This window comes from Equus przewalskii, chromosome 17, assembly GCF_037783145.1.
Source record: "Equus przewalskii isolate Varuska chromosome 17, EquPr2, whole genome shotgun sequence".
NCBI lineage: Eukaryota > Metazoa > Chordata > Mammalia > Perissodactyla > Equidae > Equus > Equus przewalskii.
The window spans coordinates 656,356-682,100 of NC_091847.1; the positions used below are offsets into that span (position 1 = coordinate 656,356).

Below are 25,745 nucleotides of genomic sequence, written 5' to 3' on the forward strand. Positions count from 1 at the left end.
CGAGGGTCCTGGTGAGCCCCCACCCTTAGTAAGTTGTCCCTCTTGCAGCCCCCACCTAGCAGCACTGGACTGAGTCCGACCTCAGGCTGTGCCCTCCCTCCTGCAGGTGTCAGCCACCCTGGTGCTCCTGCGGGCCTCCTGTCAGGGAGCATGCGCACTGTCCCTGTGTTCACGTGCCTGCTGCTCTCTCATCTTCACACATGTTCTGATGCGCAAGCACACTAGGCCTTCCCTCTCCTCTGGTAAGCTTTTAAAGAGAGAGAGGACTAGGAACTAACACTTATTAAGCACCCGCTTCATGCCTGGCCCTTTGCTGGGCACTTACAATCACCTCGTGCTGGGTAAAGCCCATGCAGGCTGTCCAGGTGTTTGCCTGAGGCCACCGCACCCGCTCCTTCCAGTGGACAACACGGGAAAAGCCTGCTCTCTGGCCGGCCGAAGGCCTGGGCAGCACTGGAACCGAGTCTCAACTCGGAGATACGAGGCTCCATCTTGTGGCCGCTATTGGGAGGGCCGGCTGTGGGCTGTGACTGTTGGTAACTTGCAAGGAATTTAGTCATCATTCCCATTTTGTCCTTTCACAGTGCTATTCCAATAGCCTGAAACAATCACTCTTAATATTTTGTTAAACCTTTTTCCAGCTTCTTTCTGGAAACAAGTTTTGTATGTTTAACATGGTCATGACCATGCCGTCTATAGAGGCTTTCACTGTATGTGATTTTGTGTCCTGTAATTTGTTTCTTTAAAGACATTCCATTGTCTGCCTTCTTTTGCTCTAATTATGTTAAGACTCATCCTTGTGCTGTGTACCTAATGTTTTTTCATTTTTATTGTTCTATAATTACTGTGAGTCTGAACACCACAAATGTTTACCAGTCGGCTGCTGCTGGACTCCGGGGCTTTCTCAGTTTGGGTCTGTCATGAACGGGGCTGCTGGGACCACTGGCGCCCAGTGCCTCCTGCACTTGCACGTGCGTTTCTGTTGGGCGCTTTCCCAGGAGTGGAACGGCTGGGTCATTGCGGGATGCACATCTTCAGCTTTGCTAGATACTGTCAGATGTTTTTCCAAAGTGATTGTGCCAATTTACATTCCCTCCTTAAGAGTTTCCTTTGCCCCCATTCTCATTAACATTTGCTCCATATTGTCAGTCTTTTTAATTTTAGCCACTCTGCTAGGTGGCCAGAGGTATCTCACTGTGGTCTTAATTTGCATTTCCCCAGTGTCTAAAGAGGCTGAGAAACCTTTATATGCTTTTTGACAATTTGGATATCCTCTTTGGGGACATGTCTGACCTAATCTTTTGTTCATTTGTCCATGAGGAAGTCTTTTTCTTACTGATCGTATATATTCTAGATACAATCCATTGTTGGTTAAATGTGCCACAAACATCATTTCCTATTCCATGGCTTGCCTTTTTCCTTCTTTCATGGTATCTTTTGATGAAGAAGTTCTTAATTTTAATGTTTCCAAATGTATCCTTCTTTTCACTACCCCATCTTCGGCCAAACCCTTTGTTCTTCTTCAATTTCATAAATATTTACTGAGTGCCAATTATGGGCCAGGCAATATTCTAGGTGCTGTGGATACAATATTGAAGAATATATAAAAATCTCTGTCCTCAAAGGAGAGGCAAGTGTGGCAGAAGTAAATAAATAATTGCGCAAATAAGATTATTTCAGATACTGAAAAAATTGTGAAAGAAAAATTTTGAAAATGTAATTAAGAAACTGGAAAGGTCAATGGGCTAGAGAGTTCAGGGCTGAGGGGGCTCCATCAGCCTAGCAGTGTGGAGTCCACCACTGGAGCCCAGCCAGGAGTGACAAGGAGCCTACCAGGCGCCCTCTCAGGCCCAGCCCAGTGTTTCAGAGACCTGGAGAATTCCCGCCCTGCAGGCGGCCATGTAATTCAGTCGCCTCACACCTGGGAGGCCCCAGGCGCTCTGCGTGTGTTTGTATGCTGGAGAGCTGGAGGAGGCCTGTGGTGGAGACTTTGGGTGTGAAAGGTGCTGTTTACATGTAGAAATTTCTTCCCTTTTTAATTTCAGGTTTAAGGGCAAAGAACCTGATTCCAGGGGAAGTAAGTTCCAGCATGTTATTTATCATTTTATTTGCACACATGTGGGTTTGCACTGCTGGCCAAGGGGGCTTAAGAAGGAGACCAAGACCAAGAGGAAGCAAGATGAGAAGTTACTGTGGGCGGGTGAGACAAATGAGGAAAAACTAGAAGTTTAGAACACCTGTGTTCTATTCCCCTCTGATACTTACCAACCCTGAACCTTGGAATAAGACTCCCCAGACTCAGTTTCCTTATCCACAAGGGTTGGCTTAGGTGATCTCTTGGGTCTCTGCTACGTATACTGTCAGCATTATGAGTGAATGCTGGATAGCCTTCCTAACCTTCACCCACAGTCTTCTGTGACTTTGAGAGCAAGGATCCAAGGTACTGTTTCTACTTAAAGATTTAAATTGGGTCTGTGGGGATACATTGTGAACATTTTCTAACCTTTAAAAATCTGTGTGTGTTCTGAAATTTATATGGAGAGGGACAGGCCCTGGAATAACTAAAACAGTTTTGAAAAAATAAAGTGGGGGGAATCCTAGTACCCAATATTAATTGAGGCTTACTGTATAATCCATGGAGGAATGGTAGCCTTTTCCACACCCAGTGCTAAAGCATTTGGACATCCATAGAAAAAAATCTTGACCTAAAGCTCACACTTTACTCAAAAATCAACTCAAATTTAATTAATCAAGACTTAAATGTAAAACATAACACTTAAAAATTTTCGGAGAAAATTTGGGGGATCCAGCAGGTAGTAAAGGGTTCTTAGTCATGACACTGAAAGTACATCCATGATGGAAAATGATAAATTGGACTTAATCAAAATCAAAGAACTTTTGCTCTGCAAAGACTCTGCTAGAAGGATACAAGATACACTACACATTGGGAGAATTTATTTGCAAACCACATATACAACAAAGGACTAGTGCTAGAATATATAAAGAGCTCTCAAAACTCAACAGTAAAACTACAAACAATCCAATTAGAAAACAGCAAAAAACATTTTACCAAAGAGGATATACAGATGGCAAATGAGCACATGAAAGATGTTTGACATCATGATCCATTAAAGAAATGCCAATTAAAAACAATCAGAATGATTCAAACAAAAAATATACATTTAATGACAACCCCAGATGCTGGCAAAGATGTGAAGAGACTGGATATCTTGCACATTTCTGGCAGGAGTGTAAAACAGTGCAGCCGCTCTGGAAAAGGGTCTGGCAGCTTCTTGCGAAACTAACCCTGGGTTCACCGTATGACCCAGCAATTGCACACCTGCACATTTATCCCGGGGGAATGAAACTTATTTTACACATAAACCTATGCATAAATGTTCACAGCAGCCTTATTCATAATAGCCCCAAACTGGAAACAGCCCAGATGCCTTTCTGTGGGTGAATGGTTAGTAGACTGTAGTCCATCCACACCATGGAGCAGTATCATTCCATGGTGTGAAAAAAACAAACTATCGATACACACAACAACTTGGGTGGGTCTAAGGGGAATCATACTAAGTGAAAAAAAGCCAATACCAAGCAGTTATATACTACAGGAATACATTTATATAACATTCTTAAAATGAGAAAAGTACAGAGATGAAGAAGTAACTAGTCATTGCCAGAGGCTGGGCAGAGGGAGGTGGGTGAGGTTACAAAAGGCAGGAAAGGGATCCTGAAGTAATGACACTCTTCTGTGTTTTGACCGTGATGGTGGATACGTGAACCTACAAATGTGATAAAACTGCATAGAACTAAACACACATACACACACATAAATAACTGTGAGGACAACTGGGGAATCTGAGTGAGATCTGTGGGGTGTGTCAGTGTCCTGTCTCGGGCGTGATAGTGCACTGTAGTTTTACAAGATGTTACCATTGTGAGAATCTGAGTACAAAGTACACAGGATCCATTTGTACTATTTCTTACATCTGCATGTGTATCTACAATTACATCAAAATTAAAAGTTTAATTGCTAAGAACAGGAACCAGACAAGGATACCCACTGTCTCCACTCTTATTTAACATAGTATTGGAAGTCCTAGCCAGAGCAGTCAGGCAAGAAAAAGAAATAAAAGGGATCCACATTGGAAAAGAAGAAGTGAAACTGTCACTCTTTGCAGATGACATGATTTCATATCTAGAAAACCCTAAAGATTCCACTAAAAAACTTTTAGAATAATAAAGGAATACAGTCAAATCGCGAGATACAAAATCAACGTACAAAAATCGGTTGCGTTTCTATACACTAACAACAAAGTAGCAGAAAGAGAAATTAAGAATACAATCCCATTTACAATTGCAACAAAAAGAATAAAATACCTAGGAATAAACTTAACCAAAGAGGTGAGAGATCTGTACACTGAAAACTATAAAACATTGTTGAAATAAATCGAAGAAACAAAGAAACGGAAAGATATTCCGTGCTCTTGGATTGGAAGAATTAACATTTTTAAAATGTCCATACTTCCTAAAGCAATCTATAGATTCAACACAATCCCTATCAAAGTTCCAACAACATTTTTCTCAGAAATAGAACAAAGAATCCTAAAATTTATATGGAACAACAAAAGACCTCGAATAGCCAATGGATTCCTGAGAAAAAAGAAGAAAGCTGGAGGTATCACACTCCCTGATCTCAAATTATACTACAAAGCCATAGTAACCAAAACGGCATGGTACTGGCACAAAAACAGACCCACAGATCAAAGGAACAGAATTGAGAGCCCAGAAGTAAACCCACATGTTTATGGACAGCTGATATTCAACAAGGGAGCCAAGAGCATACAATGGAGAAAGGAGAGTCTCTTCAATAAATGGTGTTGGAAAAACTGGACAGCCACATGCAAAAGAACGAAAGTAGACCATTCCCTTATACCATGCACAAAAATCAACTCAAAATGGATTAAAGACTTGAATGTAAGACCCAAAACCATGAAACTTCTAGAAGAAAACATAGGCAGTACGCCCTTTGACATCGGTCAGAGCAGCATATTTTCAAGTACCATGTCTGACCCAGGCAAGGGAAACAAAAGAAGAAATGAACAAATGGGACTACATCAAACTAAAAAGCTTCTGCACAGCAAAGGAAACCATCAACAAAACGAAAAGACACCCTAACAATTGGGAGAAGATATTTGCAAACCACATATCAGATAAGGGGTTAATATCCAAAATATACAAAGAACTCATACATCTCAACAACAAAAAAACCAACAATCCAATTAGCAAATGGGCAAAAGATCTGAACACAGATTTCTCCAAAGAAGATATATGGACAGCCAACAGGCATATGAAAAGATGCTCATCATTAGCTATCAGGGGAATGCAAATCAAAACTACAGTGAGGTATCACCTCACTCCGGTCAGAATGGCTATAATTAACAAGACAGGAAACAACAAATGTTAGAGAGGGTGTGGAGAGAAGGGAACGTTTGTTCACTGCTGGTGGCAGTGCAAACTGGTGCAGCCACCATGGAAAGCAGTATGGAGTATCCTCAGAAAATTAAGGATAGATCTACCATATGGTCCAGCTATCCCACTGCTGGGTATTTATCCAAAGAACTTTAAAACTCAAAGGCATAAAGATACTTGCACCCCTATGTTCATTGCAGCATTATTCACAATAGCCAAGACATGGAAGCAACCTAGGTGCCCATCAAGGGACGAATGGATAAAGAAGATGTGGTATTTATACATGATGGACTACTACTCAACCATAAGAAATGACGAAATCTGGCCATTCGTGACAACATGGATGGACCTTGAGGGTATTATGCTGAGTGAAATAAGTCAGAGGGAGAAAGTCAGATACCATATGATCTCAATCATAAGTAGAAGATAAAAACAATGACAAAAAACCCACATTGCATTGGAGATTGGACTGGTGGTTACCATGGGGGGGGGGGGGAGCAAAAGGGTGATTAGGCTCACATGTGAGGGGGTGGACTATAATTAGTTTTCGGGTGGTGAACATGATGTAATGTACAAAGAATTCGAAATATGATGTACATCCGAAAAAAAAAAAACTCATTCTCTTCCTAAAAAAAAAAGTTTAATTAGAAAAAACCATTTATGTCATTAGTTTAATGGCTGCATGGTATTGGTTTATATGTTTGCCTCATAATTCTTAACCAATTCTGTACTGTTTAGAACATTTTGGTTGTTTCAGTTTTTTAATATCATAAATAATGCTACATTGAACATCCTTGTTGATAAGCTTCTGGGAATGCTTTATTGTCCTTTTTGTTTTTCTTTTGCCCTTTACTTTTCAAAAACTATCAAAATTATGCATGCAAATAGTCATACAAGCAAATGTTACTAAGATAATGCTTTTCAAACTTTAAAGTGCATGTAAATCCCCTGAGGTCTGTTGGGATGCAGGCTCGGGCTCAGATGTGTGGGCGGGGCCTGCGGTTCGCAGTCTAACAGCCTCCCAGGTGGGCACTGCCGCCCCTCCCCTCAGGGAGCGTTAGAACACTTCCTTGGGAAACAACAGCCACTGGGCCCATCCCTCCCCCACCAGAGACAACCAAGTTCGGTTAGTTAATTTTAAGTTAATTAAGTAATTTTAAACTGCTGTTTTGATTTATTACTTATTTTGATTTGTTATTTTAAAATATTATCTGTTAACTTCCAGCTGTGGTCGTGATGAAGATTCAGCCTCTTGCATGTCTATCCCCTCTCCATTCCTATCCTCTTAATATCATATTTCCCAATATGTAGTTAAATCAGTAACAAGTGTTTATATCGTTGTGAGCATGAAAACATTCTTCACTGTAAAGCCAAGTAGTGGGCTACAGTGACATTTCTTTTGCTTTTTTCTGGAGTTAATAATTGTTGCGGTTTTCATATGTATAATTTTCTATAAATCCGTCCTTAAATTTGACTCTCTACCAGATCACCTACAAAGCATTTTCCAGATGTTCAAACAGGTCAGTATTCTGTCAAGTCTCTCCTTTCTCCTGGAGACCTTCCTTCCAGAACCCTCTGGCCTCCTGCTCTCATTTGGACTGTTCTCCAGAAATTCGGCATAACTCTCTCTGATCTCCTGTTTCTCGGATCCTCTGCTTTCCTCTACTCCTTTGTTGTGTTCAAGAACATCCCTCAGTAGCTTCCTAAGAAAAGGTACATAGGAGGTAGAGTTTTTGAGTTTTTTGAACATCTGAAAAAAACCCTTTTTTTTTAACTTTCATATTTGATGGATAGTTGGGCTTTGTGTAGAATTCGGGGTTGAAGTTACCCTTCAGAGACTTGAAAGCATTGCTCCACTGTGTTCTAGTATCAAACTGCTGGTGGAAGGGTGGTGGCGCTGTTATTCCAGCCATTTGTGTGTGGCTTGTTGTTTTTTTCTTTAGAAGCTTTTGGGGTCCTCTCTTTTATCCCTGGTGTTGTGAAATTTCTTAGTGATAATCCTGAATGTGCGTTTCTTTTTATTTATTGTGCTAAACATTCAGTGTGCCCTTTTAATCAGCAGACTTAACCTTCAGTACTGGGGAAAAACATTTATTATTTATTTGATAATTTCCTTCCCTCCTTTTTCCTCCTTTTTCGCTGGAACTCCTGTTAGTCAGAGAGGTTGTAACTCCTTGACAATGCTGTAACATTCTTACCATTCTACATTCCATCTTTCCATTTTTGTTTTGTATCTTTGGGAGCAATTTTCTCAAATTTATTTCCAACCCTCCTATTGAATTTTTCCCTTGTTCATTGTTCTCTAATTTTATTTTGTAATAAAAATGGCTTTATTTTGATTATATGAATAATATATGCACATTATAAAGAATTCCAACAATACAGAAAATTATAGAGAACATTAAAAATTCCCTGTAACCCTACCACTTTGTGGTAATCATCCTAACATTTTGGTGACCATCATTTTATTCTTCCTGTTATACAAACACACTCAAACAAAGCCACACATGCAATTTGATATAAACAGGAGGTCATTCATGTTGTTTTTATCACAGATGCTATCTGTGTCCCTCTTCCCACCTCAGCATCAGCTCGTTGTGGTCCCCCATTAACCTGTGGCAACAGCCTGGTGAATGGCATTCTGTGCTTTCTCCATGCTCTTACAATCATATAGAGATGCATATATATGTATATATGTGTACAGGTCTATACAAACACCCAAACACCCTTCCTGTGTCTTACACTTACCATTTAACAACACACATGGAAAGATCTCCAAGGTACTTGTAATTCTAAGTAATGGCTGCATAATATTCCATGGTGTGATGATTAAAATTTGCACCTCCTTTCACCTATAGATAGCTACACACTTTGTTTTAGTTCCTGACAGCTACAAATATTGATTTGATAAACACCATTTTATATATAACCCCATAGATTAGTACATTTTAGTGAATAGAGTCTTAGAGGTGGAACTGCCAAAGAGTATAAGCATTTTTATATTTTAATAGATTTCAGATTGTCTTCCAAAAAGGCTATAATATTTCACATTTCCCGTAGCATTTTCTATTTCTCCACATCTCCATCAGTAATGAGCACTATATTCTTATAATTCTTTTTTTGGTTTGATATTGTTGCTGTTGTTTTAGACTTTTGTTTTAACTTTTGTTAGCACATATAACTAGAGTTGCTTTTTCTTGTTCCTGCTTGCTCTTTTTTAAACTTCGCATTTTAAAATAATCATGGATCTACAGGAATTAACAAGAATATGGAGAGGTCCAGTGTACCCTGCAAGGTAACATCTTTCCTAACTGTAGAACAAACTAAAGCCAGGAACTGACACTGGAAGAATGTGTGCGTGCTTCTGTGCCATTTCCTCACGTGTGTAGACTCATGTGATGACCACAAGCAGATACAGACTCTTCCATCGCCCTCGTGCTACGCTCTTCACACTCACCCTCCCTCTCCCCTCCTCTAACTACTTTCAGCTACTAATCTGATCTCCATCTCAAGGACTTTTTCATTTCAGAAATGTTACCTTTCGAGATTGACTTTTTTTTTTCACTAAGCATAAATCCATTGATTTCCATTGAGTTATTGTGTGTATCCATAGTTCATTCCTCTTTATTGCTGAGTACTATTCCACAGTATGGCTTTACCATATTTTCCCTTATCAATTACCTGGTGAAAGTAACTTGGGTTGTTTCATTTTGGGCTATTGCATTTAAAGCTCCTGGAAACACTTATGAAAGGGTTTTTGGGTGGACAAAAATTTTCATCTTCTGGGATAAATGCCCCATCGGTGTGATTGCTGAGTTGTATGGTAAGTATATGGTTAGCTTTTTAAGAAAGTGCCAAATGTTTTCCAGAGTGGCTGTACCATTTTACATCCCACCATCAACGTGTGAGAGATCCACTTCTCTACATCCTCACCAACATTTGGAGTTTTAGATGTTTTCATTTTACCCCTACTTTATGCTTTACTAATAAGCATGTGGTGACATTGCGATAATGATTTACATTTCCTTAAGTGATGTTAACATTTTTCATGTCCTTATTTGCTGCCGTCATCTGCTCAGGCTGCTATAACAAAATACTACAGACTGGGTAGCTTAGAAAAACAGCAGAAATTTGTTTCTCACAGTTTTGGAGGCTGGGAAGCCTAAGATCAAGGTGCTGGCTGATTTGGTGTCTGGAGAGCTCTCTTCGTGGATGGCCGTCTTCACTGTGATGTCACATGGCTCTCCGGGGCCTGTTTTATAAGGGCACTAAATCCCATTCAAGTGGGCTCTGCCCCCATGCCTTAATCACCGCCAAAGGCCCCACCTTGGGATTAGGATTTCAACATATGAATTTTGGGGGGACACAAAACATTCAGCCTATAGCATTTGCCATATGTACCTTCTTCAGTGAAATGTCTCTCTATGTCTTTTGCACATTCTCTAATTGAATTCTTGCTTTTTACAGTGGAGTTTTGAGAGTTCTTTTTTTCTTAAATGAGATATACCTGACAAATGACATTCTGTAAATTTAAGGTGTACAACGTATTGCATCTGATAGAATTATATATTGCAATATGATTATCAGCATTAGCTAACACCTCTATCATGTCACATGATTTTCTCTTCTTTTTGTGGTAAGAACATTTAATATCTAGTCTCCTAGCAACTTTGAAGTTTATAATACAGTATTGTTGACTATAATCTCTATGCTCGCATCAGATCTCCAAGTCTTATTCATCTCCTAGTTACAAGTTTATGCCCTTAAACCACATCACCCAATTCTCCCACCCCCCCATCCCCTGGGAACCACCATTCTACTCTTTGATTCTACGAGTTCAGCTTTTTTAGATTCCACGTGTGAGTTCATACAGTATTCGTCTTTCTCTATCTGACTTATCTCACTTAGCATAATGCCTTTAAGGTCCAACCATGTTGTCATAAATGGCAGGATGTCCTTCTTTCTCATGTCTGAATAACATTCCATTGTATATATATGCTCCATCTTCTTTATCCATTTATTCCTTGACAGACAGTGTGTTTCCATATTTTGGCTATAGTGAATAATGCTGCACTAAACTTAGGAGTGCAGATATCTCTTTAATATTCTGTTTCCATTTCCTTTGGATATATACCCAGGGATTGCTAGATCATATGGTAGTTCTACTTGTAATTATTTAAAGAACCTCCATACTATTTTCCATAGTAGCTGAACCAATTTATATTCCCACCAACAGTGCACAAGGGTTCCCTTTTCTCCACATCCTCGCCAACATTTCTCTCTTTATCTTCTTGATGAAAGCCATCCTGACAGGTGTGAGCTGATACCTCATTGTGGTTTTTGATTTACATTTCCCTGATGATTAGTGATGTTGAGCATCTTTTCACGTACCCTTTGGCCATTTGTATGTCTTCTTTGGAAAAATGTTCAGTTCCTCTGCCCATTTTTAATCGGATTGTTTGGTTTTTTGTTATTGAGTTGTATGAGTTCTTTATATATTGTGGATTTTAACCTCTTATCAGATATATGGTTTGCAAATATTTTCTCTCATTTTGTAGGTTGTCTTTTCATTTAGTTGTTTCCCTTATTATGCAAAAACTTTTTAGTTTGATGTTGATTTTTGCCTTTGTTGCTTGTGCTTTTAGTATCATATCCAAAAAATCATTGCCAAGACCAATGTCAAGGAGGTTATCACCTATGTTTTCTTCTAGGAATTTTATGGTTTCAGGTCTTACATTCAAGTCTTTAATCCATTTTGAGTGAACTTTTGTGTATGTTGTAAGATACTGGTCCAGTTTCATTCTGGCGAATGCCATACTGGTTCATTGCATGTGGCTGTCCAGTTTTCCCAACACCATTTATTGAAGAGACTGTCCCTTCCCCATTGTATATTCTTGGTTACTTTGTTGTAAATTAATTGACCATATATGTGTGGGTTTATTTCTGGGCTCTCTATTCTGTTTCGTTGATCTGTGTGTCTGTTTTTATGCCAACGCTATGCTGTTTTCATTACTATAGCTTTGTAATATAGTTTGAAATCCAGCTTTGTCCTTCTTTCTCAAGATTGCTTTGGCTATTCAGGGTCTTTTGTGGTTCCATTCAAATTTTAGCTTTGTTTGTTCTATTTCTGTGAAAAAATGTCGTTGGAATTTTGATAGGGATCGCATTGAATCTGTAGATGGCTTTGAGTATTATGGACATTTTAGCAATATTAATTCTTCCAATCCATGAGCATGGAATATATTTCCATTTATTTCTGTATTCTTCAGTTTCTTTCATCAATGTCTTGTAGTTTTCAGGTCATTCACCTCCTTAGTTAAATTTACTCCTAGGTATTTTATTCTTTCTGATGCAATTGTAAATAGGATTGTTTTCTTAATCTTTTGTTCTAATATTTTGTTTTTAGTGTAGAGAAACACAACAGATTTCTGTATGTTGATTTTGTATCTTGCAACTTTACTGAATTCATTTATTACTTCTAAAAGTTTTTTGGTGGAGTGTTTAAGGTTTTCTATATAATATCATGTCATCTGCAAATACCAACAGTTTTACTTCTTCCTTTCCAATTTGGATCCCTTTTATAGTCATATGCCACGTAACAATGTTTTGGTCAACCATGGACCACATATACAACAGGGGTCCCATAAGATTATGATGTAGCTGAAAGATTCACATCACTGAGTGACCTTGTAGCCATTGTAATGTCATAGCACAATGCATTACTCACATATTTGTGGCGATGCTGCTGTAAACAAACCTACTATGCCGCCAGCTGTATAAAACTATAGCACATACAATTATGTACAGAACATAATACTTGATAATGATAATAATGGCTCTGTTACTGGTTTATGTGTTTACTATACTTTCAATCATTATTTTAGAGTGTACTCTTTCTACTTATAAAAAAAGAGGTTACTGGGGGCTGGCCCAGTGGTGTAGTGGTTAGGTTCACGTGCTCTGCTTCAACAGTCCAGGGTTTGCGGATTCGGATCCTGGGCACAGACCTACACACTGCTCATCAAGCTATGCGGTGGCAGCATCCCACATGAAAAAGAGAGGAAGACTGGCATAGATGTTAACTCAGTGACAATCTTCCTCACCAAAAAAAAAGAGGTTACTGTAAAATAGTATGCCGTGCTACACCAGCAACTGACTCATACGTTTCGTGTTTACTGTATCTCTTGCATCATTTTCTGTAGTGCTTGATTTAATCTTGTGTTGTTTTGTGCATCATGGTCCCTAAGCATGCAAAATCCACTGCTAATGTTGACAGTAAGAGGCCACATCAAGTGATTGGCCTAGAAAAGAAATTAAAAGTGATTTAGGTAGAAAATCAGTGATGCTTATTTCTCGCCCATCAGGCATGTCCCATTCCACCACAGCTACGATCTTAAAGAACAAGAACAAAGTGACAGAAGCTGTTAAAGGATCTGCTTCACTGAAGGCAATGAGACTAACAAAAATTCAGGAAGGGCCTATATGAGATATGGGGAAACCTAAATTGAAGACTAGACAGAGAATATGTCCCTCTCAGCACCATGACAATCACGGCCAAAGCAAAAAGTTTGTTTGCGATGTTAAAAGAAGAGGCTGGACCTGGCTATAATGTTGAATTTACTGCTGGCTCTGGGTGGTTTAAATAATTCAAGAATCATTATTCATACGTAACATGAGAGTGAGTGGTGAGTCTGCCAGTGCTGATGTGAAGGCAGCTGAAGAATTTTTGCAAACTCTAGATAAGCTGATTGTGGAAGAAAATTACTTGCCAGAGAAAATATTCAAAATGGATGAAACCTCCCTATTCTGGAAACAGGTGCTTGAAAGGACTTTCATCCATAAGGAGGTCAAGGCAGTGCCAGGTTTCAAGGCTTTTAAGGACAAGATAACAGTCTTGCTTGGGGGCAATGGACCCTTTGTGATCTGGCACAGTGAGAACTCCAGCGCCTCCAAGCCTATCAGTGAGCACACACTGCCAGTGAACTACAGGAACAGTAAGAAGTCACGGATGACCCAGCTGCTCTTCCAAGACGCCCTCCTGAATTGCTGTGCCAGCAAAACGGAGAAGTGCTGTTTGGAGAATAACATGCCTTTCAAGATTTGGCTTACTGTTGATAAAGCTCCCAGACATCCTCCTTTTATTGGTGATCTTCATCCCAGCATCAGAGTGGTGTCTCTGATGTCTCCCTCCAAACACCACCTCCTGGATCCAACCAAGGGATCAAGGAGTAACAGCGGCTTTTAAGGCCTGCTACGTGAGGAGGACCTTCGACCAGGCCATTGCTGCAACTGAGGAAGACACTGATGCAATTCTGGAAGGATTACAGCATCTGTGACCGCACAAAGAACCTTACTTGGACTTGGGGTGATGTCACCAAGAAGTGTATGAATGGCATCTGGAAGAACACACTCAAAAGGTTCGTCCATGTCTTCAAAGGATTTGCCAAGGATGAGGAGGCTGCAAAAATCAACAAGGCTGTGGTTGAGATGGAAACCACCTTGACCAGGGTGTGGATGAGGATGACGCTGAGGGGCTCCTAGAGGTGCTTCCCGAGGAACCGACTAGTGAGGAGTTGTTGGAACTGGAACGGGAATGCATAGCTGAAGAAGAGGCAAAAGAAAATAAAATGAAGGAGAAGAAAATTTACAGTGAAGGGTTTAGCAGAAGCTTTTGCAGAACTTTTAGAAAGCTTGAAAACATGGATCTCAACACTGAAAGGCTTTCATTAATAGCGAGGAATGTTCCTGGTTCATTATCTGCTTACAAGCAAAACTATGAAAAAACAGAAACAAACCAAGCAAACCACCATGGACGTATTTCTGAAAAGAGTGGCACCTCCTCAAGAAGGGCCTCAGGCAGTTCCTTCAGGAGGCATTCCAGAACAGGCACTGTTAGCATAGGAGATGACAGCTCCATGTGTGTTAGCGCCCCTGAGGACCTTCCACTGGGACAAGATGTGGAGGTGGAAATCAGTGATGTTGGTGATGCTGACCCTGTGCAGGCCTAGGCTAATGTGTGTGTTTGCGTCTTAGTTTTTAAGAAAACAAGTTTAAAATGTAATAAAAAATAAAAATTAAAAATTTTTAAAATATAAAAAAGCATATAGAATAAAGATATAAAGAAAGAACGTATTTTTGACAGCTGATAATGTGTTTGTGTTTTAAGCTAAGTATTATTACAAAAGTTTAAAAGTTAAAAAAATTTTAAAGTTTATAAAGTAAAGAACTTACAGTAAACTAAGTTTAATTTATTATTGAGGAAAGAAAAATATTCTTATGAAATTAGTGTAGCCTAAGGGCACAGTGTTGTAAAGTCTGCAGTAGTGACAGTGATGTTCTAGGCCTTCACGTCACTCACCTCCCACTCGCTGACCCACCCAGAGCAACTTCCAGTCCCGTAAGCTCCATTCATGGTCAGTGCCCTATTACAAGCGTACCATTTTTTATCTTTTATACCATATTTTTACTGTACTTTTTCTATGTTTAGGAACACAAATACTTACCATTGTCACAACTGCCTACAGTATTCAGTGTAGTAACATGCTGTACATGTTTGTAGCCTAGAAGCAATAAGCTATAACATAACCTAGGTGTGTAGTGGGCTCTACCATCTGGGTTTCCATCCATGCACTCTGTGACGTTCGCACAATGATGAAATTGCCTAATGACACATTTCTCAAGTGTATCCCCGTCATTAAGTGACACATGACCATATTTCTTTTTCTTGCCTAATTGCTGTGGCTAGGACTTTCAATAGTATGTTGAATAAAAGTGGTGAGAGTGGGCATCCTTGTCTTATTCCTGATCTTAGAGGAAAAGCTTTCACCTTTTCACTGAGTATGATCTTAGCTGTGGACTTGTCATATATGGCCTTTATTACGTTCAGGTACTTTCCCTCTATGCCCACTTTGTGGAAAGTTGTTGAGTTCTTTTCTTAATGATTTTTATCTGTTAAACTTCTCATTTTTTTCATGTGTTTTCCTGATTTCACTGAATTGTCTGCGTTTTCTTGTAGTCCACTGAGTTTCCTTAAAACAGCTATTTTGAATCTTTATCATGTAAATTGCAGACGTCCATGTCTTTGCAGCAGGTTACTGGAGTATTACTGTGATCTTTGGTGGTGTCATGTTTCCCTGATTTTTCATGCTCCTTGAAGTTTTGCCTTGCTTTCTTGGAATCTGAAGTAGCCGTCAACTCCTCCAGCCTTTACCAACTGCCCTCGGGAGAGAAATACCTGCAGTCAGCCCTGCTTGTGGTTGTGGGGCCTTCTCAGATCTGTGAGTGCACCTGTTCCACACTTCTTACTCCCCTTCTGGCAGATTTCCTCAGTTGGCATGTCTTCTACTGATTCTGCAAAGCACCAGGCTGGGTGTGATAGTCTCCCTTTTGGTTTCCAAAAGATGGCACTAAAACACGTTTGTGTTCTCTCCCTGACCCACAGATTCAGGCCAGTTTTCTGCAGGTGCTCACCAGCCACTTTTTATATCCTTTTTATTTCAGCCTACTTATATCATTATATTTGAAATGTTTCTTATAGCCAGCATATACTTGGTTGTTTTTTTAATTTACTCTGCCTTTCTCTGTTTTTAATTGGTCTTTTTACCGTATAATATTTACCATTTATATTTAAAGTAATTATTAAGGCTTAAGTCTGGCTTTTTATTTTTTTCTGTTTTTATGTTTATCGTTTTTGTGTTCTTTTTCCTGGAGTCCTATGGGTTACTTGAATATTTTTGAGAATTGTATTTTTATGTATCTACAGCTTATTTGAATCTTTTAAAATAATTTTTTAGTGGTGCTCTAGGTATTACATTGTATATATACAACTTACCATCACAGTCTACTGTTGTGGACATTTTACCCGTTCAAGTGAAGTATAGAAACTTTACCTCCTTTTAAATTCCTTTACCCTACCTTGTTTACAATATAATTGTCTTAAATATTTCCTCTAAATACATTCAGAACCAAATCAGACAATGTTATAATCTCTGCTTCAAATATCAAACATAATTTAGAAATCTCAAGAAGAGAAGGAATGTGTTATATTTATCCATATTTTTACTCTCTTTACATTGTTCTCTTTTTCTTCATTATTCTTCTTACATTGATGTTGGTTGTAAGATTCTTTATTTTATCATCTGTTTCAAAGCTTCCTTTAGCCATTTTTTAAGAGTATATCTGATGGCAATAAATTCTCTCAGTTTTCCTTCCTCTGAGAATGTCTTGATTTTTCCTTCATTCCGTAAGGATATTTTCACTGGATATGGGATTCTACGTTAACAATTGTTTTATTGAAAAAAGCTGTGCCACCTCCTTCTGGCTTCTCGGGTTTCTGATGTCACTTAAACTGCTTTTCCCTTAAAGGGAAGGTGTGTTTTCTTTCTCAGTGCTTTCAAGATTTTTTCTTTGCCCTTATATTTTTAGAAGTTTAATTATGATGTTTCTTCATGTGGATTTCTTTGGGCTTATCCAATTTTGGTACAGTCAACTTCTTAAATCTGTAGCTTTGTCTTTTGCCAAGTTTTAGAAAATTTTAGCCATTATTTCTTGGAGTACATTTTCACCCCCACCCACTTCCTTCTCTCTTTTTTGGACTCCAATTACTCTAGTATTCTGATCTTTCTTTATAGTCTCATATGTCCTTGAGCTTCCGTTTATTTTTTTTCAGTTTGTTTTCTCTTTGTTTTTCAGATTGCGTAATTTCTATTGTTCTATCTTCAAGTTCAGTGATCTTCTGTGCTCTCCATTCTCCCATGAGCCCATCCATTGAATTTTTTATTTTGGTTATTGTATTTTTCAATTGTTTTATTTAGTTATTCTTTATTTCTTTGTTAAGATTTTCTGTTTTCTGAGATGTGCTATTTTTTCACTTGTTTCAAGAGCATTTGTATTGCTTGTTGAAGCATCTTTATCATAGCTGCTGTAAAATATTTGTCAGGTAATTCCAGCATCTGAGTCTTCTCGATGTTGGTATTTGTTAACTTTTTTCTTTTTCAAGTTGAGATTTTCTCCATTCCTGGTAGGACAAGTGAGTTTCAGTTTTATTCTGAGCATTTGGGGTAGTATGTTTTGAGTCTCTGGATCTTATTTAAATCTTCTATTTTGCAGACCACCTGTAACACCACTCCTTTGGGGGAAAGTGGGTACTGCCTCATTACTGCCAGGTGTGGGTGAAACCCTAGGTTCCTTATTTGGCCTCTGTTGCTGACCTGATGCACACATGGGTGTCTCATTATGAATGAGTGGGGATGGGAGTTAAGGTCTCCACTAGGACTCCAGTGACACCACCCTAGTTGAGAGGAGACTTGTTAAAGCTCCCCACAGGCTCAGGAGGCTTTGTTACTGCTGGGTGATGGGGAAGGTCCTGGCTCTCTGCTAGGCCTTCTCCTACATGACCCCAGCAGGGCAGGAAAGGGATGGCTCACTGCTGCCAGGAAGGGGATGGAAGAAACCATGGGGGAGAGCCTCGTTATCACTGGAGGGGATCTAACTCCCAGCTTCCCACCAGGCCTTCTCAACACGATTTGGCTAGGGGAGAATTATTCCTCATCGTAGCTTGGTGAGGATGGAAGTTCCCCACTCGTGCTTTGCTGAGGAGGGCAGAGAATGAGGGGATATTGTGTGGTTTTTACCATGTTAGAGTAGGGCAGTTCTTGTCTAAAAGTTTTCTGTCTTGCTAGGCTGGTTCTCTACGGTTAGAGAAAGCAGGCTTTTGTTAGGGTTTTATGTCTGAGCCTAGAGGCATTTCCAGGTAGCAAGATTCTCCAGCACTATATATGAGACATATATAAAAGGAATACATGAGGCAAGAGAAAGCCCAGGGAGCTCACTGGTGAGTTGTTCCTTGAGTTCTGGGATCCCTAGCTGGTGTAATTTCTTCTCTCTGACATTCAGAGTCTTCATATTTTTCTTTTATATATAATGTCTGAAGTTTTTATCCATACTAAGTGGGATGAATAGGGAGAAGTCTGTCTACGCCATCTTGTCCAGAAGTGGAAGATCCGTGGGTGTTTTTTTTTTTTTTTCACACCAGCATGCTCTTGTTTCACGGTTACAGTATCTTTCCTCTTTCTTTTTGAGGTTATTAATATTAGTTCTTTTTAAGTTTTCTTCTATCCCCCACGTTTTCTATTTAGTGGGGTTTTTTTCTTGTTTATTTGGTCTTTTTAGCGTATTGTGGATTTTTTCTAAATGTCTGGCAATCTTTGGCTGCAATTTACATTTATTAAAAGTGTGGCACCGTACATCTGTTTGGTGCTATGGGCATGTTTGGGGCTAATCAGCTAGTGGGCTTCACTATAGGACAACTAAGTGAGAATTTGCTTATTTTATAAATCAGTATTTGGAAGTCTTTTCTCTGAGGTTGGTAAATTTTGCCAGAGAGATATCCTCCAGTCTCCCACCTAGGAGTTACAGGCTTATTCTGGGAATGCAGCAGGAAGCTGAGTGACCCACAGTTCACTAAGCAGATTTTTCTGTTATCCCTGTTTTCATCCCAAACCTCTTCACTGCTTTCACCAATAAATCTGCTGTCCCAGAATCTGGATCCTCTTGTTTAGTTATGCAAATCCATGAGTCTCTGGTGTTTTTAACTTGGCAGACAATTTGAGGAGGAGAGAGGGGAAATGAAAAGGGGAGTATGCATAGTCACTAGGCTGATTGGGCTAGGGGAGGTTACCTGAAGGCCAGACTTTCACAGACTTTAAACCAAAACCTCGGTATGCTTCCCCAAGACTTGCCCCTGTCCTGCACAGTCGCTGATAACTTCTTTCCTTTAGATAGCTTCCTGTGCCTGGCAAAATCATTTCCTACACCCACTTACCAGTTTCCAGCTTTTGTTGAAATTCCTCATCTGCCATTGTGTCATCTTAGTTTTTTTCCTTTCAGATTACAAAAATGGATAGTAGGTACTTAACTAATGATAGCTCCTTCCTTTCTTAGCTGCTTTGTCCAAAAAGCAGCTCTAGTGTTTAAATCAGCAGCTAAGAATACAGGAGCTATTGTTGGCTTATTACCTACCATGTGCCATCTACTTTTTCATTTCAATTATTTTACTGAGATCTTTTGGTTTATAACATTGTGTAATTTCAGCTGTAATTATATATCAATTTCTGTATATACTGCCGCATGCTCACCACCAATAGTATAATTTTAATCTGTTACCATACATATATGCCCCTTTCACCCCCCCATCCCCTTCCCCTCTGGTAACCACTAATCTACTCTCTTTATCCATATGTTTGTTCATCCTCCACATATGAGTGAAATCATCTGGTGTTTGTCTTTCTCAGACTGGCTTATTTCGCTTAGCATAATTCCCTCTAGGTCCTTCCATGTTGTTGCAAATGGGATGATTTTGTCTTTTTTTCTGGCTGAGTAGTATTCCATTGTGTATATATACCACATCTTCTTTATCCAATCATGAGTTGATGGGCACTTTGGTTGCTTCCACATCTTGGCTATTGTGAATAGTGCTTCAGTGAACATAGGGGTGCAGAGATCTCTTTGACTTGTTGATTTCAAGTTCTTTGGATAAATACTCAGTAGTGGGATAGCTGGGTCATATGGTATTTCTATTTTTAATTTTTTGAGAAATCTCCATACTGTTTTCCATAGTGGCTGCACCAGTTTGCAATCCCACCAGCAGTGTATAAGGGTTCCCTTTTCACTACATCCTCTCCAACATTTGTTATTTCTTGTCCTGGTAATTATAGCCCTTCTGACAGGTGTAAGGTGATATCTCATTGTGGTTTTGATGTACATTTCCCTAATGGTTAGTGATGCTGAATGTGTTTTCATGTGCCTATTGGCCATCCATATATCTTCTTTGGAAAAATGACTGTTCATATCCTCTGCCCATTTTTTGATTGGGTTGTTTTATTGTTGAGTTGTATGAGTTCTTTATATATTTTGTAGAGTAACCCCTTGTCAGATATATGTTTTGCAAATATTTTCCCCCAGTTGGTGGGTTGTCTTTTAGTTTTCTTCCTTGTTTCTTTTGCCTTGAAGAAGCTCTTTAGCCTGATGAAGTCCCATTTATTTTTTCATTTGTTTCCCTTAACTGAGTAGACATGGTATTCGAAAAGATGTTGCTAAGACTGACATCAAAAAGTGTACTGCCTATATTTTCTTCCAGGAGTTTTATGGTTTCAGATGTTACATTCAAGTCTTTAATCCATTTTGAGGTAATTTTTGTGTATGGTGTAAGATAATGGTCTACTTTCATTCTTTTGTATGTGGCTGTCCAGTTTTCCCAGCACCATTTATTGAAGAGACTTTCCTTTCTCCATTGTATGTTCTTGGCTCCTTTGTCAAAGATTAGTTGTCCGAGGATGTGTGGTTTTATTTCTGGGCTTTCAGTTCTGTTCCATTGATCTGTGTGCCTGTTTTTGTGCCAGTACCATGCTGTTTTGATTACTGTAGCTTTGTATATGTTTCGAAGTCAGGGATTGTGATGCCTCCAGCTTTGTTCATTTTTCTCAGGATTGCTTTGGCTATTCAGGGTATTTTGTTGTTTCATATAAATTTTAGGATTCTTTGTTCTAGTTATGTGAAGAATGTCACTGGGAGTCTTATTGGGATTGCAGTGAATCCATAGATTGCTTTAGGTAATATTGACATTTTAACTATGTTTATTCTTCCAATCCACAAGCATGGATTATCTTTCCGCTTCTTTATGTGTTCTTTGATTTCTTTCAATAATGTCTTACATTTTTCGGTGTATAGGTTTTTCACCTCCTTGTTTAAGTCTATCCCTAGATATTTTCTTTTTCTTGCAGTTGTGAATGGAATTGTATTCTTGAGTTCTCTTTTTGCTAGCTTGTTATTAGAGTATAGAAATGCAACTGATTTATGTAAGTTGATTTTATACCTGCAGCATTGCTGTAGTTGTTGATTATTTCTAATAGTTTTCTGGTGGATTCTTTAGGGTTTTCTATATATATAATCATGTCATCCTCAAACAGCGGGAGTTTCACTTCTTCCTTTCCAATTTAGATACATTTTATGTCTTTTTCTTGCCTAATTGCTCTGGCCAACACCTCCAGTACTATGTTGAATGACAGTGGTGATAGTGGCACCCTTATCTTGTTCCTGTTCTCAGAGGGAAGGCTTTCACTTTTTCCCCATTAAGTTATGATGTTGGCTGTGGTTTGTCATATGTGGCCCTTATTATGTTGAGGTACGTTGCTTCTATACCCATTTTATTGAGAGTTTTTTTTATCATAAATGGATGGTGGATCTTGTCAAATGCTTCCTCTACATCTATTGAGATGATCATGTGATTTTTATTCATCATTCTGTTAATGTGGTATATCACATTGATTCATTTGCAGATGTCAAACCATCCCTGTGTCCCTGGTATAAATCCCACTTGATCATGGTGTGTGGTCCTTTTAATGTATTGCTGTATACAGTTTGCCCATATTTTCCTGAGGATTTTTGCATCTAGGTTCATCAGCAATATTGCCCTGTGATTTTCCTTCTATGTGTTGTCCTTTTCTGGTTTTGGTATCAGGGTGATGTTGGCCTCCAAGAATGAGTTAAGAAGCCTTCTATGGGGCCGGCCCTGTGGCCAAGTTGTTAAGTTCATGTGCTCCACTTTGGCAGCCCAGGGTTTCACCACTTTGAATCCTGGGTATGGACGTGGCACGGCTCATCAAGCCATGCTGAGGTGGCGTCCCACATGCCCCAACTAGAAGGACCCGCAACTAAAAATATGCAACTATGTACCAGGGGGCTTTGGGGAGAAAAAGGAAAAATTTTTTTTAAATCTTTAAAAAAAAAGAAGCCTTCCATCTTCTTGAATTTTTTGGAATAGTTTGAGAAGGATAGGTATTAAATCTTCTTGAATGTTTGGTAGCTTTCTCCAGAGATGTCAACTGGTCCTGGAGTTTTGTTTTTTGGGGAGTTTTTTGATTACTGTTTCAATCTCTTTACTTGTGATTGGTCTACTCAGATTCTCTAATTCTTCTGGATTCAGTTTTGGGAGGTTGTATAAGTCTAAGAATTTATCCATTTCTTCTAGGATAACCAATTTGTTGGCATATCTTCTCCTAATATTCAATGTAATTTCTCCCTTTCATTTTTGATTCTATTTGTTTGAGCCTTCTCTTTTTTTTTCTTAGTGAGTCTATCCAAAGGTTTGCTAATTTTGTTTATCTTCTCAAAGAACCAGCTGTTAGTTTCATTGATGCTTTCTACTGTTTTCTGTTTTTAGTCTCTATTTCATTTATTTGTGCTCTGATCTTTATTATTTTTCTCCTTCTGCTAACTTTGGGCTTTCTTTGTTCTTTTTCTAGTTCTATTAAGTGTAGTTTAAGATTACTTATTTGAGATTTTTCTTGTTTGTTGAGGTGAGCCTGTATTGCTATAAATTTCCCTCTTAGAATCACTTTTGCTGCATCCCATAAGAATTGGTATGTTGTATTTTCATTTTCATTTGTCTCTAGGTATTTTTTAACTTCTCCTTTGATTTCTTCATTGATCCATTGGTTGTTCAGTAGCATGTTGTTTAGTCTCCACATATTTGTGACTTTCCCAGCTTTTGTCTTGTACTTTGTTTCTAGTTTCATAGCATCATGGTTGAAAAGATGCTTGATATGATTTCAATCTTCTTAAATTTATTTAGGCTTGCCTTGTTTCCCAACATATAGTCTATATTTGAGAATGTTCCATGTGCACTTGAGAAGAATGTGTATTCTGCTGTTTTTGGATGGAATGTTCTCTCGCTATATATGTCAGCTCTATTTTTTAAGGATTCTAGATTATTTTTTAATCTCATTAATTGTGTTCTTCATATCCAGAATTTCTGTTTGGTTTTCTTTTAGAATTTCAATCTCCTTGGTGAAGTATTCCTTCTGCTTATGCATTTTATTCCTGAGCTCAGTGAACTGTCTTTCTGACTTTTCTTGTAACTCACTAAATTTCTTTTTTTTGTGTGTGTGAGGAAGATTAGCCCTGAGCTAACTACTGCCAGTCCTCCTCTTTTTTGCTGAGGAAGCCTGGCCCTGAGCTAACATCGTGCCCATCTTCCTCTACTTTCTATGTGGAACGCCTACCACAGCATGGTGTGCCAAGCGGTGCCATGTCTGCACCTGGGATCCAAACCAGCGAACCCCAGGCCGCCGAGAAGCGGAACATGAGAATTTAACTGCTGCACCACCAGGCCGGCCCCTCACTGAATTTCTTTATGACAACTATTTTGAATTCTCTACCATTTAGATTGTAAATTTCTGTGACTTCATGATGGGTTTCTGGAGACTTGTCATTTTACTTCTGCTCTGAAGGGTTACTGCAGTTTTTCATGGTGTTTGATGAACTGACCCTTTGCTGGTGCATTTGTGTTAATAGCGGGTCGCACATTCCACCTGCCACCTCTGGGTTGAAGCAGGAGCTGTGTTTCTGCTTTGACCCCATCTGCTAGAAGTTGTATGGGTATGGCTGCTCTATGTTTGCATGGGTTGACCACAGCTGCTCGGCTGGTGGCTCTTGTGGGGGCAGGGCCTCTGTGCTCAGTGGGTGGGTTGTGCAGGCACAGGCCGGCACTCTGCTTGCTGGTGGTTTGGCTGAGCTGCTGTGTTTGGTGCGTGGGGCTCCTTTATGGGGGCTGAGCCACAGCCACTCAGTCAGGAGCCTTCCCTCTGGTGTGGCTGCCAGTGCCCGGTGTCACTCCACAGGCTGGGCTACCCCTCAAAAGGGGTAGCTGTGAACAAGGGTAGCTGTTCGCTTGTGCTTGGCTGCCCCACTTCCTCTTACAGTCACACCAGCCGCTGTGCTTTGTGGGCAGGGTTCCTTCACCTAGGCTGGGTCACAGCTACTCAGTGGTGAGCATTCCCAGTGACAGGCCACCGTGGCACGGTAGGCACTCCTCTAGGCCAGGCTACCCTTCCAAGAGCATTTGCATGTAGGCTGGCCTGTCCTCCACCTCCTCTTACAGTCACACCAGCTGCTGTGTAAGGATCTCTGACCAGACTCGCTGCTGCTGGAGAGGGTGAGGTGTCTTCTCACTTAGTTCCATTGGTTCCCAGGGATCCAGTCCCCCCATCATCAGATGTGTAGCTGCATGGGTCTCTCAGGTGTCCTGTTGTGCTGTGTGGGTATCCTCTGTTGGTTAGTGAATGTCCATTTAATTGTCATTTAGAGGGAGAAAGACAAAGGGAACAACTCACTCAGCTATGTTGCTGATGTCATTCCATCTACTTTTCATCTATATAAAGAAAGCTCATGAATTTATCTGTCTCTATTGCCCATTATATTTTGAGTGCCTGGAGAGCTGGGACTCTGTTTTGTCCATCTTTGTGTTCCCATTGCTTAAGAAACTCCATGGCAGCAACTTTTTACTGTTCCTTTTAGAATTTCTAGCATCTGCAGTGCTGTCTGGCACATACTGTGTACTCAAGAAAGACTTGTTGAATGATCTCAGAAAGTCAGGAAGTTGTCTACCTATTGGAACATTTCTTTATTCTGTAAAATTCTACTTTCATAACATAATGTAAATGTACCTTGCACTATGTGGTGATGGATTTTGATCTGCCTTGCTTGTGTTGGCTGAGGGAATGTCTGCTATTAAACAGACCCACATTAGGAGAGCACCTTGTTCATTTGTGGATAACAGGTTTACTTTACTGGGATGCAAACTGAGAAACTGACTCTGCATTGCCCAATACTACAGGGAGAGTCAGAGATTTGTGCTAGAAATTTCTCCAAATAGAAATGAAAAAAGCCTCCTGAAAATAAAAATGAAAAACCAGAGAATAAGTTTAATCCTAAGTAGCATTTTTGTAGAGAAGTTCTCAGGCAGGGTCTGAAAATAAATCGTTTCAGAGAGAATGGACTCTATCACCACCACATCCATCTCAGCCCTGTCTACTTATTGACAAAGACAGTAACACTGGCTACCATATATTGATATATTGAATGTGTGACAGGCATTATGCTAAGTGCTTTATGTGCACTATCTCATTTATTCGTATAACATTTCTGAGAGGCATTAGTATTTCCATCTTGTAGATGAAGAAACAGAGAGGGGGTTAAGGAAACTTGCCCAAAGTCACACTGCTAGTAAGAGCCAGAGCCAGGATTCAAACTCAGTTTATATAACCCCAAAGTCTGCTCTCTGACCCTCCACGCCAGGACCCATGAGGAGCAGCAGACAGCCTGATCTACCTTGCCTCTCCCTTATTTGCCTGTCTTTTTAGTACAGTGATTCTCAAACTAGCCTTGCGTCAGAATCCCCTAGAAAGCATTTTAAACACAGATTGCTTGCC

The 25,745-nt window shown here is 39.5% G+C and overlaps 1 protein-coding gene and 1 long non-coding RNA gene across 5 annotated transcripts in view; one reads left to right on the plus strand and one right to left on the minus strand.

Moving 5' to 3' along the window:
• LOC139076726 (uncharacterized) overlaps window positions 1-25,745 on the minus strand; it is a 230,047-nt gene that overhangs the window by 161,139 nt on the left and 43,163 nt on the right. The window lies entirely within an intron of this gene.
• ARHGEF4 (Rho guanine nucleotide exchange factor 4) overlaps window positions 1-25,745 on the plus strand; it is a 245,480-nt gene that overhangs the window by 85,637 nt on the left and 134,098 nt on the right. The window lies entirely within an intron of this gene.